The sequence below is a fragment of the Pleurodeles waltl genome, chromosome 2_2 (genome assembly GCF_031143425.1).
Source record: "Pleurodeles waltl isolate 20211129_DDA chromosome 2_2, aPleWal1.hap1.20221129, whole genome shotgun sequence".
Lineage (NCBI taxonomy): Eukaryota > Metazoa > Chordata > Amphibia > Caudata > Salamandridae > Pleurodeles > Pleurodeles waltl.
In genome coordinates, this window is record NC_090439.1 from 70,494,745 (window position 1) to 70,512,092 (window position 17,348).

At 44.1% G+C, this 17,348-nt stretch overlaps 1 protein-coding gene across 2 annotated transcripts in view; it reads left to right on the forward strand.

The window, feature by feature from the left end:
* Window positions 1–17,348, forward strand: part of RETREG1 (reticulophagy regulator 1) — a 609,140-nt gene that overhangs the window by 421,734 nt on the left and 170,058 nt on the right. The window lies entirely within an intron of this gene.

Sequence of the window (17,348 nt, forward strand, 5' to 3'; positions counted from 1 at the left end):
TGTCTCCAGTTTCCTTGTGTGTCTACACCTTTGCCAAAGTGATTGTTCCTTGAGCGTCTCCATCATATACCTCTACAAGGTGAAACTGAAGAGAAAACACACTTGGATGATTTGCACTTTACAGAAGTAAGCCCTTCTTTGTTTTTTATTCATTGAAGGGACCGCTGGGAAGCCTCAAGGCTCCTGTGGTCCCAGCCGGCTTCCCGCCTTTTCAGGGAGCCAGCATTGCTCCCGCACACAGGGAGCTGCTTAAAATGCAGCTCCCTGTGTGCAGGAGCAATAGTTTAATCTCTTTCCCTGCCTGTATGCTATCGAGTAGAGAAAGAGATGAAAACTCCACTGCCAGCAAACAGGAGCATTTTCACAACTCCTGCTTGTTGGAAGCGGAATGTTTGTTTTTGCTTGAAGGGAGGTGTCACAGCTCCTGCAAAGCAAAAGTAAACAGTAACCTCTGGAGGGTGAGCACCTCGGAAGGTAGCAGGAGTAGCCCCCCTCCTTCTTTCTAAATATCTATTTGGCCCTAGGGAGGTGGTGGTCCCTGGGGCCAGGGATCCACACAAACCCCCTTGTTAAATAGTATTGTAGCCCTGGGGAGATGGCATTTTCTGGGGCCCAAGGGGGTCTGCATAGCTCCCCCAACAATTGTTTTCATTTAGTCCCGGGAGGTGGTGGTCTGAGATGTGGTTAAGGGGCGGGATCCGAGGAGGTTTGCACAGCCTACCTGTACATTTATAAATTGTAGCCCTGGCTCCCCGGTGTGGCCTGTGCGGCCAACCCCGTACATCTTTTAACAGCCCTTAAAGGGGGCCCTGTGCACCCCACTCAGCCCCACTCCTTAATAATATAAATAAGTATGCCCCCGGACTTGGCCCACCTGGGGGCAAAATTAAAAATAGGCACAGGAGACCACGCTTGCTTTTTAAAGAAATCACAGTAAAATTCACATATATTTGCAAATTTTGCCATCATTTGTTTTTTTAATTGCTTTTTTCCCTCGCATGGTCTCAGGGGGACACCTGGATCAAGGCTAGGGGAAAAGGCATTCCTACCCTGCCCCCTTTTTTTTCTTCAGCCGAGCCCCAAAATGGCTGCCACCACTTCCTGGTTGAAGTGTTGACAGCCAATGAATATCTCAGCACGAGATCAGGACTATTCACAAAGTATTCACGATTCTAGATATATAAATTTGGATATCCTTTAACATCTCAAACACTACTGAACAGATTTACAACAAATAAAAAAATTTGATCTCTGGACCAAAAGCTACCTTTCTGCCAAATTTAGTGTAATTCTGTCCAGCGGTTTGGTCTGTAGTCCTGATCAAAATCCCTAAGGGACTTAAAATGGGAAACTCACTCCCTCCCCCACCCTACACTTTCTTTTTCTTGGCCCCCGCTTCACAGATCACCCCAAATCTTTGCATGCACAACAAGACTCTTGGGCACACTTGTTTTGGAAAATTCTGTGAAGATTTGTCAAACGGAGCCAAAGATATAGCCAAGTGAAAACACATTTTCATTTTTTAATCAAAACTAGATCCTAACTATAACTACCTACTGGCAACCATAAGTAGGTTTTGTATCTATCTATCTGTCTATCTATCTATCTATCTATCTATCTATCTATCTATCTATCTATCTATCTATCTATCTATCTATCTATCTATCTATCTATCTATCTATCTATATACACACACACATTCAGCCTCCTGTGTTGCTGTTCGTGGCGTTTTCTGCACCCTTTTACTTTGATGCAGTGGTGTGTCTCTCTACGGCGGGGCGTCACTCTGTAACATTTTCCCAAAACATCTACTTGGGCGAATGAGAGATACTCTTGTGAGTGCAGAATTCCTATTTATTATGAGAAAAACTAAAACAGCTACAAACAAATCCAACGCATTTCGGTCGTCAAGACCTTGATCACTCAATAAATAGGAATTCTGTCACTCGCAAGACGTCTCTCATGTTTTGATACCTACATACATATATATCCTTGTCAGGGTGAGGCATAAGCCAGCCCTACATTAACATGTCCTCAACTTAGAGCAACTCGTAAAGTATTTGTGCAATACTTCAAACAGTATTAAAGCAAGAACACTTCACAAAAAGGATACTACACCAGGTTAGAAAAATAGACTTATTTGTAATAAATAAAACAAGACCAAAATGACAAAATCCAGTGAGTAGAACCAGAGGCAAAAAAGCACAAAGCGCCAACTCTGTCTATCTGGATGCTCCGGGTTGGGACAAAGCCACATATTCAGACCAATTGTAATGGAGTGCCGGCCAGCTACAGGCACCCAGTTAGACCCACTGACCAAAGTACCTTAAATACTGGTTTGCAGAGCGTTGTGAGGGTCGGTGTCGAAGATGCGTTGTGCAGGTAACCGATGCATCAGTATGGAGATGCGGTGAGACTGCGGTGCGAGGGCCAGCGTAATCATTGAGGGTCCGAAGTCCGGAGCCGAGGATACGTTGCACAGGCAGAGCGATGAGTTGTTCCGAGGAGCTGCAATGTGGCATCCAGGGTCATTGTTGAAACTGCTGTTGAGAGATGCAAGAACCTATGCAGAGGATGAATCGCGCAGTGGCAGTTCCATTGAGGTGTCGGGCATCAAATTGCAGCAGGAAAAATCCACTTGGCGGGGTAGACTCACAGATGGCAGAGTCCTGGTGCTAGGGTCGAGGGTGTTGGAGCCTTTTGTCCCAGTGGCTTAGGTCAGGAGGGCATCCAACTAGTCCTTGGAGTCATTCTGGGGGCCTGGGTTCAACAGATCCAGATTCAGTCCTTCTCAACCAGGCAGGAGGGAAACATGCAGCAGGTCAACACATCATGGCAGCAGTCCTCCACATCAGTCCAGCAGAATGACAGTCCTCTCAGTAGCACAGCAATCATTCTTCCTGGCACAGTATCCACAGGTCCAGAAATGTAATGAAGAGTTAGTGTCTAGGGTCCATTATTTATAGCTGGGCCTTCCTTTGAAGTGGGAGAAGCTTCTAGAGATTTCCCTTTAAAGTTCAGAAGCACCCTGTCATCCATGTTCGGGCTCCAGATGAACTATAGGTGGGCATGCAGCCATTTGTGTTGAGGCAGGACACAGCCTGTTCAAGTGTAAGCAGGACTGTGCCCAGCTCCACCCCCACATTCTGCCAGTGATGGCCCATCTAGTCACACCTAGGCTTTCTGTTGTGTGTGACTTTCTAGGAGGAAGTACTTCACAAAGCTCAACTGCCCACTACTGCCAGTCATGTGACCCAGAGACAGGTTGCAGGCACTAAATGGCAAAGGATGAAAAATACTAACTTTCTAGGAGTGTTTTGTTCATAATTGTAACTAAAATGATGGTTTCAACATAAGATATAATTTTTATTACAGTTCCAAAGATGCCAAATATGAACTGGGGATCTGCTTCCAGTTGGAAATTACAGCTCATTAAATGTAAAGAGATAACTCCAATGTTATCCTGTGGGAGAGGTAGCCCTTGCAGTACTAAAGAAAATAAATGTAAGAGTTTTTTTCAGTACCAAGAAATGTCCTACTTTTTAAATACATGGCACTCTGCCCTCTTGGCTGTCCAGGACCCACCATAGGTGTGACTTATATGTATTAAAAGGAAGGTTTGGGACTGGTAAAGGTTTGCTTTGCCATGTCGAATTGGCAATGTAAAACTGCACACACAGGCTGCAATAGTAGACCTGAGATATGTTTAAAGAGCTACACAAGTGGGTGGCACAATCTGTGTTCTGGTCCACATTTAGCATTCAATTTACAGACTCCTGGGCACAAATAATGCCACTCTACTAGGGACTTAGAAGTAAATTAAATATGCCAGTTGGGTACCAGCCAATTCTACCATGTTTTATGAATAGAGCAAAAGCACGTTATCACTGGTTAACAGTAGTAAAATGTGCAGAATCCTAAAGCTAGCAAAAAAGGTCAGCAAACAAGATGTCTAAAGATATATGCCACGTAAAAGCAGAAAAATAAAATGTGGAGTAAAGAATATATGTGAGGAGTAAAGACTTGTATTGTAAAAACAGTTATCATTATTTTAAACTAAACTGTTGATTAAAGGTTTGTGGAATAATGTCTGTGGAGTAAAGGCATGTGGAATAAAGGTTTGCGGATTAAAGGCTGATAGTTTTATGAAATCACTGCTTTTTACATCTGGTTATAGACTGCTTAAGGTGCATGACAGACTTCATGCTACCACACCGCACAACACACAACATGTAACATAAAGAAAATGGCTTTTGGGACAGCAGTTTTCTGCCACAGGCCTGACTGATTGAGCCTCATGTAATCAGTCGTTCTTCGGTTGTCTGTGAGGTTTTGGTCTAAGCCCACACCCGATCGATGATGTGTAAAGGTTCTGCAGTTGCAAATGGAATTGGTAAAGAAGTGAAAACTGTTTTTTTACTTCTTTTCATTTGGTGCACACCTTCAGATTTATTTAACTTTTAGATAATAGCAAAAATGTCTTAGGTAATACTACCATTGAATGGGCTGTAAGATTCATATTTATTTTTGTCTTTTATTATCTACCTAGCAGGTAAACAAGAAAAGACTGGAAAAAGACTGGTCTTATAGTTATGTCCAAGACCATTTTAGTTTGAAACACATTGTGTTTCTTTACACTTTCTCATTTTGTATGGTTGCTGATTGTTAGAAATGGGGTTTATGGTTGGGTAGGGTATGAACCTAAGCCAAGAAGAACCTGCCACTCTAGTCAGAGCAAGTCAGATACACACCTTAAATTAACCTGTGCTCACCCTCTGATAACTTGGCATAGAGCAGTCAGGCTAAACCTAAGAGGCAATGTGTAAAGTATTTGTGCAATGTTTCCGTGAAACCACCACAAAAGGACTCCACAGCAGTTTTAGACACATAGATACACTTTATCTGGTTTACAAATGTGACCAAAATGACAAAAATCCAATAAGTAATTGTAATGTCTTAGAGATGTTAGTGTCTATAGTTTAGTGTAACCTGGGAAACGCCAGAGCACCTTCTTCTGGGAGACTCGGCAAAGCTATATGTGATCTTGACAATTGGTAGATGTATGTTGCCTGTTTGGGACAGGTGCACCCAAAGAAGGTCAATGAGAGAGAGAGAGAGAGAGAGAGAGAGAGAGAGAGAAAGAAAGAGATAGAGAGAGAGAGAGAGAGAGAGAGAGAGAGAGGGGCAGGTGCTGGTTCGCACTTGGACAGACAGCGGGAAAGTTTGAAAATAGTGCACTGCCATCACTCGTGACTCTGCAGTGTTTTTGTCGAGCACGCAGCAGAGAGATCCCAGAACTGGGTACTGCCATCGCTCAGGACCACACAGTGTTTTTCTCTCAGCAAACAGCAGGTTGGAGAGCGCAGGTCATGGCAAGACAGTGTTGGATTGTAGAGTGTGCATCTTGGGGCACGATGTAGATGCAAGCACAACAGCAGATGTGGGACTGTAGGAGGTGCTTGTTTTGCGCAAACAGACGTCTTTGATTGCCCTGAAACTTCTACAACAGGGGGCAAGCCAACAAGCCCTTGGAGTTACTTGGGCTTGGTGAGGTTGTAGAGGGTAGTTACAATTCATCCCTCACTGCAGAGATAGCAGGCAGCAGGCCAACACAACAGAGCAAGTTGCTAAGTGGCAGTCCCTCCTGGCAGTACAACAATCAGCAGGACAGCACAGCAAAGCAGGTGACAAAGTGGCGGTCCCTCTTGGCAGCGTAGGTCCTCTTCTTGGCAGAGTCTCCTCAGGACCCACAAGTGAACTGATTTGCTGGGGTTTGGGGTTGAGTACTTATAACTAAATGTGTCTTTGAAGAAGGGAAGACTTCAAAGGAGGACTTTGAAGATTACAAGGTCCATACCCTTCCCTTTCCTGGCTCTAGACACTGTACAGGGGGTTACGCAGCCCTTTGTCTGAGGAGAGGCACAGCCCTATTCAAGGCGTGTCAGCTCCTCCCACCCATCTAGCCCAGGAAGGCCCATCAGGCTGGTGATGGGCCATCAGGATGCAATGTCACACCCAATCTCCCTTTGTGTGTGACTGTCTAGAGGAAATGCACAACGCCCAGCTCTCAACAACCCCAAACATGTATTCAGAGATAGGTAGAGGCACAGAAGGGTTAAAGTAAGAAAAGGCCAACTTTCTAAAAAAAGTGGCATTTCCAGACTTACAATTAAAAGTCTGACTTCCCCATAAGTTGTGATTTTAAATTGTGAGTCCAGAGACGCAAAACTCTACACTTCTATCTTTTCTCAATTGGAAATTACACGTAGGGGATGGTTTAAGGTAATCTCAATGCTATCCTATAGAAGAGATAGTCCTTACCATAGTAAAAAACGAATTAAAGAGTTTTTCATTAGCTGGACATGTTAAACTTAAAAGTACATGTCCAACTTTTTAAATACACGTCGCCCTGCCCTTGGGGCTAAGTAGGGGATACCTTAGGGGTGACTTACCTTTAATAAAAAGAACGGTTTGGGTCTGGCAAGTGGGTACACCTGCTGGGTCGAAATGGCAGTTTAAAACTGCACACACAGGCTCTACAGTGGAAGGCCTGATACATGTTTGAAAGGCTACTGTAGTGGGTGGCACATTCAGTGCTGCAGGCCCACAACAGCATTTAATTTACAGGCCCTGGGCTCATATAGTGCACTTTACTAGGAATTTACAAGTAAATTAAATATGCCAATTGTGAAGAAGCTAATGTTACCATGTTTAGTGTACAGAGTACCTGCACTTTAGCACTGGACAGCAATGGTAAAGAGCCAAGAATCCGAAAAGCCAGCAAAAATGGTTCAGAAATACAGGAGCTCAGAGGGAAAAGGTTAAGGGAACTACACCAAGGATGCCAGGTCTAACACTGATTTTACACATAATGAAATAAAAAGTTATGATTTGTTCCCGCAAGCGCAGTTCCCTATTTTAGATGAGAGTGTGAGTCGTAGTAATGGGCTAAATTGTGACTTGTAGGAATCACCTGTATAAAATCAGTGGCTGACTGGAAGCCAGTGAACTCATGAAAACGGTTTAATGGCTTCTAAAATTAAACTTTTAAAAATCCATGTTATGAAAGTGCATAACTGGAAGTAGGTGATCTGTGTAAATCATTCAGTAACTTGGGGGGGTAGATCAACTGTGATAAACAGTCCATGACTTTGAGCTTATCATTTATAGAAATGCATCCACTGATGGCTACTGAGCTTCTCATTCAAATCCATCAATATTTGAGGAGAAGCATGGTTGTGTGGAAAGTCCATCCACAACTGTGTCTCCGTCTCCCCTCTCCCATACCCAAATCCCCTGCTAAAAAACAAGTGCACACTGGATCAGACAAGAATCTGCCTCGGAAAAGAAGGCCTCATCGAGTATGGGGTAGTGGAAGATAGGAACGACTAAGATGCTTAATGTGTTATGATAACTACAAACAGAGGGCAGATTAATCTAACTATCATCCAACAAAGTTCCAAAGCATGTGCCTTTGAAGGTGGTCATAATCACAGTGATAATAAAATGTATTTCCACAGAGACTCGTGGATATGGACCACCTTAAGTGAGGAGAGCTTTCTATAATTTAATGTACTGTGGTGTGATACTTTAATAGATCATATTTGTCTACTTATGAATTAAATGGAAGGATTAATACTTCCTATATCCACGTGTATGTCCTGTCCTAGTTCCTAGTGGCCTGGTTAGTACAAGTCTTCATGTTGTTATGTGATTCTAGTTGAGGAAAGTGGAGAACAGTTTTAAATATAAGAAATCACAAATACATTTTCAGGTCAGCAAAAACAAAACATGGTATTCTCGTCACCATTAAGTTTAACGATTATGTGGTGCAAGAACTAGTATTTTGGCGTCGTGCATGTGGTAGTGACTATGGCATGGTGAACAGCTTCACGCTGGACCCACACGCCAGTTGTGATTAATATCTGTTACCCCAGTGAAAAGACAACTGTCACCCCAAAAAGACCTACAACCGTTAGTGGTGTATTGTAACAGTACCTGATAATTTCAGAGATAGTTTAGAGAAGGTGGGTGTATGACATCTTAGGCTCCCCCTACATTTTGAATAAGCGAGGGTGGCAATGTTCTTTCACAGGTGAGCACTGTCTGGAGATGTGAACTACAACTAGAGACACCATACTGTCAATACTGGCTTACTTTCCTAGACATGTATTTCTCCAGCAAATAGACTTGCCTATTTTTGTCTACAACTGTTTGGGGGGGGTTGCACTGCACTTTTATTTGGTAATAATTTTATGACAGGGTTACAACTGTGTTTTAGACTCTTGATGGTGATATCTTTTGGTTGAAGCGTAAATAGGAAATTGTTTGTGAAGACTTTAGGCTAGTCAATGCACACAGAAAACTGTATTCCTTCATAATTTATATTTAAAGAAATGAAGTACACTTGGTATTGTTTTTTGACCATCTAGCTGTTCCTTCCCTTTTGCTGAATAGCTCTGCTGCTAGGCATCTCAACCCCATTCGGATTTCCTTCCAGAATTTGATAGTTAAACATTACCCAAAAGATGTGTATGTATGTAAACAAAGGTACTTGTAGATATCAAACCTAGCTAAAGAACAGAAAATGTGAAGTAAGCTACAAATTATATTCAGGGTCGTTGACAAGGAGGCAGAATTGTCTGGGAGCTTGTTCCTGACCTGCAGGGTGGTATTTTTGCTTGCACAGATGTGGCACCAGTTTCTTGCTAGCTTGCATGAGGGGGGGAGCAGTTGAGGTGTGATCTTGTTTTGGTACTCTTTGAACAAGGGGGAACAAGCGGTCACGATTTTTGTATGCCCTCTCTCACTGGAGGTGGGGAGATAGGGGTGCATATAGGGTTTGCCACCTTTCCTCAGAAAAATACAGACCCTTTGTTATTTTTTTTAAGAGTCTGCAAAAGCCCGGACGTGATACTAAATAGGACTTTAAAGACAATCGCATGTATTCATTGTAGCATGAATTTTCTGCCTTTCTTTACTTTAATTATTAATCTGGGGTCATTAATGCAACTCCAGAATACTTTTAAAAGCACTAGCTATTTGTATTTGCTGGTCCAAGTATGTACAGATAAAGGTTAAAAACATTGGCGTTATGTGTATCTGTGGGGACATTAAAATACTGGTTGTGATGGTAGAAAAACCGGCCATGTGGCAACCCTAGCGGCATCTGCCTCCAGAAACTTTCTTCCTGGACCGCAAATGAAGCTTTCTATCTGGCTTGATGAAATCTGTCTCTGTAGAACCATTGGCTAAATTAGCCGGCAGAGGTCACAGGCACATTGTAAATGCTATGTCAGGACCGGAGGCGAGGATTATACTGAACTTTACGTTTTATTTTACTCCAGCAGACTTCAACAACCATCATAACAGAAACTACTTTTCCCATGATTCCCGGGAAAAACCTACAATTTTCCACTAATCCAGTCCCATTTCGTCATTTATATCCAGCCGTTCCATCTGACGTCCCACCTCTTTCCTTCATTCTCTAGCAGATCAGTGCTCATTTATTATCTCTCTCTTATTGTGCTTGGTTTTGGTGTTTTTATAATATTCGTCCGTGTGAGTTTGGCTGCACAAACTTGCCCTGCAGCGATAGTGCACCTAATGGCTCTTTTCGCAGGAAGTTGTCCCTTTCTCCTTCGTTGCCGGGGGACTTCGCAAGTGCAGTGAGTGGTATGGCTCACTAGACGAAGTCCTTCTGCAAGACGCGCTACGTGCATCTCCTTGTTCCGTGCCCGATGCGCACTGCATGTCAGCGCACATCAGGGACGCGAAATCTTTGCAAGAGCCACATTCCCCGGGACACTTGACAGTCCAAAACGCCCTAATGGGGGTTTGTACAATATAATTAAAACAAGCGAAATGGTGCCAATGCTATTATGGGTCTATACACCAAAGTGAATTTTTGAACGTGCCGCCCGTTGAAACATGGTTTGGTAGGCTATACTATTTCTCTGTTGGCAAATACGGTGTACAGCGTTTGTGCTATGCGAGGCCAGGCAGTTTTATTTAACCCTTGAGAGCAATAGGGTACAAGAAGGCCCCATTTTAACGCCTGCTGTGCACTTTCATGCACCCAGAATCAGCCAATTTCGCATTAGCACCACTTTACAGCACCTGGTGCTTTCCTCACATTATTCATTGGGCCTAGCGCACATCTAAAACTGACCTTTGCCCGGGTTACCTATAATAGTGTTGCCACAGATTTAAATTGCAGGGATGTCGCACAGTGTGTTTAAAATGGCTGAATATGTTGAAGAAGAGTCCATTTCTGTATTGCCATTGGATGAGGAATTCTGTTAAACGATGGCTGTCTCCATCCAGCAGGCTGTTGCCCTAGCAATAGCTCCCATAGAACACCACCTGCTAAAAATCGATTGCACGGCTTCTGCCACTCGACCCCTCTCTCATGCCACAACCCAACGCCCACCTAAGCACAAGGCAGATTCAGGTATAGACCTGAGTGCCTTCAACCCTCTTAAGAAGGCTTTTTTATCTGGGGCTTCGCCCCCTGGGGCTGAAGACGCTTCTGGAGTACTCCTATGGCACATTGCCGGAAGAGGGGGACCTCCCCTCCTGTCCCACAATGGGGGTTTCCCCTTAGACTCCATTGATTAGGCTGACTTTTCCAGGCCCTGACTCCCTTCCCCTAAGCCTGCCCCCACTGATGACTAGAAGGCACTTCGGGTATGCTAAACCCCAACGACCTCATACACTCCAGGTCAGTGGAATGGGTCCCCATCCCCAAAGTTGCCAAATAGGTGGCAGAAAGCATCCGCAAGCCCCTTAATAAGGAAGTGCAAGCTTGCTTGCAGGCCAAATGTCCATGCCCCTCTTTGGCGGACAAGTTGGCCCTCACTCCGGAGACTGACTCTTGAAAGGCCTTTTTTCACTCCAAATATGTCAGGGATCCAAAGAAAGGTATTGATGTTCCTGTTTTTGGATGTGTTAGGCCCTCTAACTAAGATAGTGAATGTGGCAGTGGAGGCTAAGGCCTCAAGCTCTCCGATAGGTCCAGAGTCCTTCTCTGGAAGGGTGCAATGGGCCATAATTTTATTAGGCAACGTAAACTATGAAGTGCCAACTGAGAGAAGACGGTCCTTGTTGATTAAAGTGGACCCAAAATTGGGAGACCTGGCTTCCACAGAGGTGGGACCGATAGCCCAAGGGGGTTTGTTTGGCAACCCGTTTATAAAAGAAATGGGTATGTTTGTCTTAACTTTCACCTCCCTGGATAAGGCTCAGGCTTTCATGAAAAAAAAATGTCACCCCCATAATTTTGTCGGGGTCGGTCGTGGTAGAGAGCCCTCGACCAGCTACTTCTTCACTCAAGCTCCCTCCAGAGGTCAGTCCCATCGATGAACCCAGTGGCAAGAGCAGCTCCAGCAAGGGGAATTCTTCCCCTCCAAGAGAGGACAGAGAGGCCGTGGTTCTTTCAGAGGCCAATCACTTGGCTGGCCGCCAGGTGAGTGTGGGTCATTCTTCCCAACTAAAGATGGGAGGCAGGCTAGCATTGCTTAGCCACAATTGGAAAAAGTTAACTGTGTACACATGGGTTCTTCAGATGATTCTGGGGTTCCACTTCCAGTTTTACGGCACCTCGTCCACTATCATTTTTAGAGGTCCAGTGCACACTTATAGACCAGGAGGTGGCAGACTTGCTACAAAAAGAGGCAGACTTGCTACACAAAGAGGCTATAGTCCAATCTTCTTTCCACCCTCCAGGTTTATTAAGCAGCATCTTTCTAGTGGAAAAGAGAGATGGAGGCCAGCGACCAGTGATAAATCTCTGGGAATTCAATGGCTGGTTGATCTGTCAGCACTTCAAAATGGAAGGAATCCATCTCTTGCACGATTTACTGCAGCTGGGCGACTGAATGGTTTGCCTTGACCTCAAGGATGGGTACCTTTCCGTCCTCATCTTTTCGCTTTATTGCCAGCTCCTCCAATTTTAATGGTGGGATCAAGTATTCAAGTTTCAAACGCTCCCTTTTGGGTTCTCATTGGCACTGTTGTGTTTTACCAAACTCCTCAAACTCACGATGGAGGCGCTCAGGGTCTACTCCTGATTATCTACTTGGACAATCTGCTCTTGATGAATCAATGGCAGCTCAATTTCAAGAGCAGTTGAAGTTAACAATCCACTAATTGGAGGGCTGGATTTCATAATAAACGAACAGAAATCCCTTTTGACCCCATCCACACAAACAAGGCTTTCAGGATTTGTCATCAGTTCCACAGACTGGACCCTCAGCCTTCCCTCGAGTTAGAGATCGAAGATCTGGAGGGAATTCAGATGTAACCTCGCTCCTCCATCAACATCTGACCACAGGGAGCTCGGATGGTTGGCTTACTCTTCTCCTCCATTCAGGCAATTTTTCTGGGCCCTCTTCATTGCAGGGCCCTCCAAAGGTTAAAACCCTTTCACCTTTGCAGAGGCCTTTGATATTCAGATTGGGTTCCCCTTATGGAGGAAGTTTGGGAGGAGATAATCTGGTGGCTCACACAAATGGAAGCTTGGATTAGGAGAGCCACCTTTGGGTCAGATCCAGATATTGTCATAGAGTCAGTTGCCAGCAAGCTAGGCTGGGGGGCTCGATGTGGGGACTCTTCCACTGGTGGAAAATAGTCTGAGGTGGAGCAGCAATTCTACATCAATTGTCTGGAACTAATGGCGGGATCCTTTGTGGTCCATTGTTGAGCCAAAGAGAAAGTGAAGGTCGGTGGTCTGGTATATCAATCATTTTGGGTGAGAGTGGGGCAAATGAAAAATATTGGGGGATCTAGGCAAGGATTTCTTGGTATTTTGCCTAGCTCGCAGCTAGGCAAACTCAAACTGAACGCAAGATCAATATACATATTTAAAAAATAATAGATCATTTATTTAAAAAATGGCAAAGTATGTCAGGGAAAATAAAAGCCAGCACAAAAATCAAACGTTTCTTGCACCTTCTGATGCACGAATAAGGCCAGAAATACAACTTTAGAGGATGTGTGTCAAAGCATTCTAATTCCAGTTACATGAAACCCTAATTCTGGCGTTGTCCTTTGGCGAAGGGCTTTGGCGCTTTTGGCCAAACTGGGAAACTGTCATGTCATGTCATGTGTGAATGACAATAGTCAATGTTTGTGATGCTCAGTCAGTAGGACAGAGCTGCCATGCAGAATATCACTTATTTTTTTCAGCAGCATTTGGGTGCAAGGCAGGACAACCTAGAGGGTTTTGAGCACATGGTGATGAAAATATAAAGAACACCTCCGAAAGTAGGCACCTTAAATTCCAATACCGAAAATTAGGAGCAGCCCCAACCTGGCAAATGGCGATGTTTCCCATTCCCATTGAAGATTGCTTCTTTCAGAGCCCGGGCACATTCACATCCTTGAAGAGGGCAGCGACACAGAGTCCTGTCTGTTGCACACGTCTCACTAGCCTGAGGCTCAGGTTTCCTTCTCTAAGTACAGACGAGTGCAGCTAGAGGATGTATGATGCAAATATTTACCCCCATTTCCTTTGAGGCATAACCCCATGAACATGAGGACATGTTTCTGCCCTTAAACCCACACCATATTACAGATACAGGCTCAGGGGCACACATGACATTGTGAAGCACACTGTCTGCGCCACATATAAAATGGTGTATATTCAGTGCACCCCAAGGGCACCCATTGGGAGTGTATAGAGGTGCCAGGGACCCCCAGTCACCCTCTGAAGTCGGGTAGAGTGATACAACTCACCCACCTTTCGTGCAGTCAATGTTCACCTTGAAAGACAGACGCAGTTTCAAACCGCAGCCCTTTTTTTTCACCAATATGTTCTTCCTAATACAGGCGCACACTCTTGGCTTGGGAGAGTACATTAGGTTTCCGTAATCTAGCAGTCCCGATTTGTGTCGAGAGCCCAGATAAAAAAGTGTCTCTGTGCAGATGGAGACAGTTCCCTGGAGTGATAATATGGCCCAATGTCTGTGCCTTCAGCATGCCAAAGATAGGCTCAGTTACATTTTCTGTTGTGTGTCAATTGGGGTCTGTGCATAGAATGTACATTCAAGAAAAAAAGTAGAACTGTCTTAAAGATACACAGTATCACCTGCAAATAAGTATTTTCCGCACACAGGCTGGCCTGGTAACTATCAGCCTCCAGAAAAAGCACCGTGGTCTTTTCCTGATAAGAAAGCATGGGAATACAACATGTCATGACCTTGCCATGCTGACAGCTTCACTCATTCCGATAGGTTTGCGTTTCACAAAATTTGCATGGTGAGGAAAACATCTGAACCATCTGAGTGACCGACATGCTTATTGTTGTGCAGGCTTGTAAGGCCACGTGTATGCCATTTAAGGTCTTCAGGACCATCCTTAGTAAAAAGATGCCAGGTGTGTTTTCACACAAAGAGACTGTAAGGGCACTAAACAGGATTTCTCGCCTGTCACAATTCAACCAGTTATACACCTTACACACATTGATAAATGGCCACAAAATACATTAAGTGAAAATATTTGCACGCTTTATTGTTTTCCAAAACGCCATTGACAGGGTATCAAACACAGAGACCTACAAAAAAACATGTATTCCCTGGCTGGTTGCAGTGTGAAAATAAATAGCACAAATGCCCACAAGGTACAAAGATTAACTTCCTGTCCTACACAGATGATCCTCCTGTCTGAAGCACTAAAAGATAGCAATAGAGCCTTATAAAAAAACATATGGAGCTTGACAACAAAGTCATGACTTTTCACATAAAATACTGTTCTGTCGTGTTGGGAGTCTCCTAGCAACAGTGAAACCCGGCTTGGCCTGGGCTAGAGTGCTTGATTGACTTCTCACTGGTAGTTTTAAATCTCAAATGTAGCCTGGACTTAAGAAGTTTCTGGCTTCTTGCCCGAGTAGGATAATACCCCATTTACAGCCCAGGATAGATGCAGATAGTTTTCTCGTCATCCTTGGCTTTAGGCTGGAGTACTGTCCTCGAAGCTACGCAGCCTGATTCTGAAACCATCAGGGCCATCTTTTTGGGCTTTACCAATCTGGTGAAACATCGTTTTGATGCCATGATTGGACCTCAACCCTTAATGCAACTCCTCACTTTCAAAAGGTGAAATGGTGGTCCACTGTAAGTATTCCCCAGCCGAAAATACTGACCTAGTTGCATATTTTCCCTCACTGAGTACACGCGCACTCATACACACTCAACCCGCACTTGTGTCATGGACACCGCAAGGTATTTTGGGACCATAAGCAGGGACCATTTTCGCATACTCTTAATAGGAAGTGTTATTGTCGAAGGAATCGAGTATCCACCATGATGAGAAAGAAGGTGGTTAGGGATAGTAGAGAATGTGGTAGTTAGAATTAAACAGAGGGAGGGGTAGTGTGAAGGAGAGAGGGTCTTTCATCTTCCTTTCTTAGCTCAATTATAGTGCAGTGGCACCCATGGTAAATGCATAAATCCCAGAAGGTAGCAATAGATGTCATGTGTAACACAAGAATCAGGGTGAGTAAGCTCAGTAGTAGAGAAGGAAGAAAGATTGTTAAACAAGGTGGGAGGAGCAGGAAGAGGGGAGTGCGAAGGCAGAACAGGGAAAGTCCGAAGACAGTAGGTTTTGGGAGTCCGTGCTGTATACGGTTGCAGGTAATGAAGATCGTTCAGATATGTCTTTGCGTTTTTGACCGAATCCAATTAAAGTCTAGTTTACCTGAAGTCCATAAGGCACTTATTAATCCACCTAGTCTCCCCATGATGTCAGCAATGTCTCCACTATGTCATTTATTATCACTGTTTGCAGCTTTTTCTTTCGTCCAATAACAGGTTGCAGGCCCTATATCAGAGATGCTAATAGTTAGCCTGTGCATAGCTCTGCTATCTTTGGTATTTCAGATATTAACATTTTGAACAAGCGTTCTTGCCTTGAGGCTGGATTCACAGCAATCAAGAAATCTAGGTAGAACACCGCTCTTACTATTGGTTATGAGTTCATCACACTTGGTGTTACTGATTATAATTGTACTGCAGTTGTTGCACTGTTTTTGAACATCTTGCACAGTTCGTACTGTTGTTCTTAGCACGGGAATACACCTTTTTTTTAAATACTAATTTTGCATGTCTAATGGTATTCAAGCACAATGAAAATATATTTCCTGTAGTCTTGGTCCATCGATTCTGAACACGTGTGCGCCTTCAGATCTTGCCTCTCCTCTTCAAAACGTCCTCTGAGCTACCACCATCTTCAGTTTCGGGTTGCCTTTTGGCATGGCCTGATTCTGTGCATGTTGCACTGGATGGCCTACCCATGCCTTCAGTAACGTAGTGCTGTGCTGACGCAGATTGCATTCCGTGCAGGGCAGTTACTGTTGTTATTCTTGTTTACTTATACCTAGCAGGGTGCGCATTATTCTGCCTCTCTGTCATACCTTCTCTCTTATGAGTCGTTTCTAATTTAGGGCCTCCCTCGCTGTAGGCTGTTGCCAAATGCAGGCTTTTTTTAATATGTATTTTTATACCCATGACAAAACTTCCACCAGCCTTGCCAAAAGATTGGTGTAGCAGTACAGTATCAAAATCCGTGGTTGTATACAATCGTAGGGAGCTATATACATAATCCTAGGGAGCTGTCTAAATCATTTTTGGGAGGCGAAGCTCTGCTAATAGACACCCCTGTGTCTGTGACACACCAGCCCCAACTCAGGGGTGTCCTTCTTCCTGCAGCGCACCTCAACAAATGTGTTTGCAAAGATGACAGGCTTACATGGACCCTTGTTACTCGATTGGCTGCTACTATCTGTATCACATGCAAGGCCTGGTGCACCGCCTGCAAGGCAGTAAACCCTGGCGCCCCACCTTCGCTTCTCCATGGGAAGCCCCTGCCCTTAATGTCATATCACTGTGTTTCCCCTTGCCTTGTGCCCTTCTCAACCAAGGCTTTAAAACCTGCTGTGTGTGCAGCTGTCCGTTGTTTCGACCATGAGTTTGCTGTAAATGAGTCACAAGTGTACATACATACCTAGATATTAGCATTTACATTTAAATCGTTCCAACATAGCCTTGGATTTGAAGGGTTTACTGTAGAATTAATTTAAAAACCAATACAAGAGTTGGATAAAAAATGGAATAGGATGTGTCAATCCTTTCAAGTCAAAGCTATACAATTGTAGTTATGGCATTACCAATCAATATGTATATAAAAGATGGAAGACCAATCAACATTTGATGCACAGTCCCCCTTGTGGTCAGGGCTCTAGTATTTCTTTTGCGATTGCTTGTCCCACACCCTCTCTGCCTTAACAGTAGCAGTTATTTTCCATTCGCTATATGGTAGCATCTAGGGTATGCCTACTAGCAGTCCAAGCC